Source organism: Gracilinanus agilis, chromosome 3 (assembly GCF_016433145.1).
Source record: "Gracilinanus agilis isolate LMUSP501 chromosome 3, AgileGrace, whole genome shotgun sequence".
NCBI classification, from domain to species: domain Eukaryota; kingdom Metazoa; phylum Chordata; class Mammalia; order Didelphimorphia; family Didelphidae; genus Gracilinanus; species Gracilinanus agilis.
In genome coordinates this window covers 323,208,703-323,210,471 of record NC_058132.1, presented here as the reverse complement: position 1 = coordinate 323,210,471, position 1,769 = coordinate 323,208,703, and the positions used below count along the sequence as shown (strand labels likewise).

The following is a 1,769-nucleotide window of genomic DNA, read 5'->3' as shown; positions in this document are numbered from 1 at the left end:
ATATATATAACCTATATCATATTGTCTGCTGTTTTGGAGAAGGGGAAAAGGAGGGAGTGAGACAACATGGATCCAAAAGTCAGAAAATTATTAAAAATTGCATCCACATATAACCTGGAAAAAATAACCCCTACTCTAAGAATAAGTTACAGGGAGTTTTCCATCACATTGGGAGTTCCCTTTTCTCATGAAACTTTAGGCACAAATCAATAGGAGCAAGAACTTTAAAAAACACACCAGGGGAGCTAAAATAAGTCACTCTAAGAAACCAAATCTATGGAACAGAAAATGGCCCTTAAGTAATAATATTTGTAGTGAATAATCAACTTTGTAAAATGTTTTTATATCCATTATCTCTAGCTCATTTAACTGTGGCAAGATAGGAAGGTCTGGCATTATTATTATATTATTACACACCCATTTTACAAATAAGGAAATGGAAATTCAGGGAGGTCTTGTGACTTGCTCTATACTAATTAATGGTTATAGGAACATAACACAGGTCTCCAGATTCCTGGAGAAAAAAGGGCATTTCCTATTGTAAACTAAATTGTAGATCTCTTGATAGCAGGAATCAGAAAAATTTAATTTTGCTAAGCTCCATATAGTCTAATAATAATTATAATACAAACTAACACAATAAGCTCTTAGGGTTAAGCCTCTAGAAAGATGTAAATTTCTTAATGGCAAGGACCATTTTTTAATAAAAAAAAAAATTCCCCAATGCCTAAAATAAAATAGGTTCATAATCTTACTAAGTATCTGTTAAATTAAAGGGGCAACTAAGTATAGTGGAAAGAAAGCTGCTAGTCTTAAAGTCTAGAGGACCTGGATTCTGGTTCCACTGTTGACACCTTCTGGCTGCATGACTGGACTTCATCTTTCAGTGGTAGGTAAAACTCTTTAAGAGGATGATTTTTAGAGAATGTGTTCCCTGTCATTAGAAATCAAAAGTTTAGTTCCTATCCTCCAATTCTAAATTGCTGGTGTCAGAAATACAAGTTTCCATTCTGCTTCAATCATTTACTATTTATATGACCCTAGGCAAGTCACTAATCTCTGTCTGCTGCAGTTACCTCATCTGTAAAATGGGGATATAAGTACCTACCTCCCAAAGTTCTGAGTGTCAAATGAGATAATTGTAAAGTATTTTGCAAACCCTAAAAGTGCTACACAAATGCTAGTTATTCTTATTTTTATTATTTTCCTCAAATGTAAAATGGACAATAACCCTTAACTTCTAGAGTCACTGTAAGGATCAAATGAGATTTATAGAGTGCTTTGAAAGCTTTAAAGCACTGTTAGTTATTATCATATTATTCTTTTCCTCAACTTTGTGAGGACCAAATGAAATATCTGTAAATCGCTTAAGCAAAGTGACTGATCCAAAGTAGGGGCTTAAAAAATGTCAAGTTATTATTAATTATTCAAGTATTTATGAGGGGCAGTCCCCATCAAAAACCACAACTCCCAGAAATCTTCACAGCGCATGCGTGTCTTGCCCAACCCGGGGGCCAGAGTGACGTAGTAGCTCGGTGGCCGCATCTGACCTGGAGTCTGCCCAGTGTCCGGTAAGGAAGTGTCGGAGTAGGTTCGTCTGTCCTTCAGTCCAGCTGACCAGGTTCCCATTTCAGAGTTTCGTGGCTTCCTGAAACCCCTCAAAGGTGAGCTTGTGGAGTGGTGTGTGTGTATATGTGAGGAGCATGGGGTTCGGCTGCGAGGTCCTTCCCCTTTGGGACCCCTAGCATTTTACTTCAGGCTCCGCCCCC

General features: G+C 37.5%; 1 protein-coding gene across 1 annotated transcript in view; it reads left to right on the top strand.

Annotated features, from left to right (window-relative positions):
- The first annotated feature begins 1,587 nt into the window (after positions 1–1,587).
- PLEKHB2 (pleckstrin homology domain containing B2) overlaps positions 1,588–1,769 on the top strand; it is a 44,640-nt gene continuing 44,458 nt past the window's right edge. The window contains exon 1 of the mRNA XM_044666657.1: positions 1,588–1,664. The gene's annotated coding sequence lies outside the window, so the exon portion shown is untranslated. The remainder of the gene's footprint in view (positions 1,665–1,769) is intronic.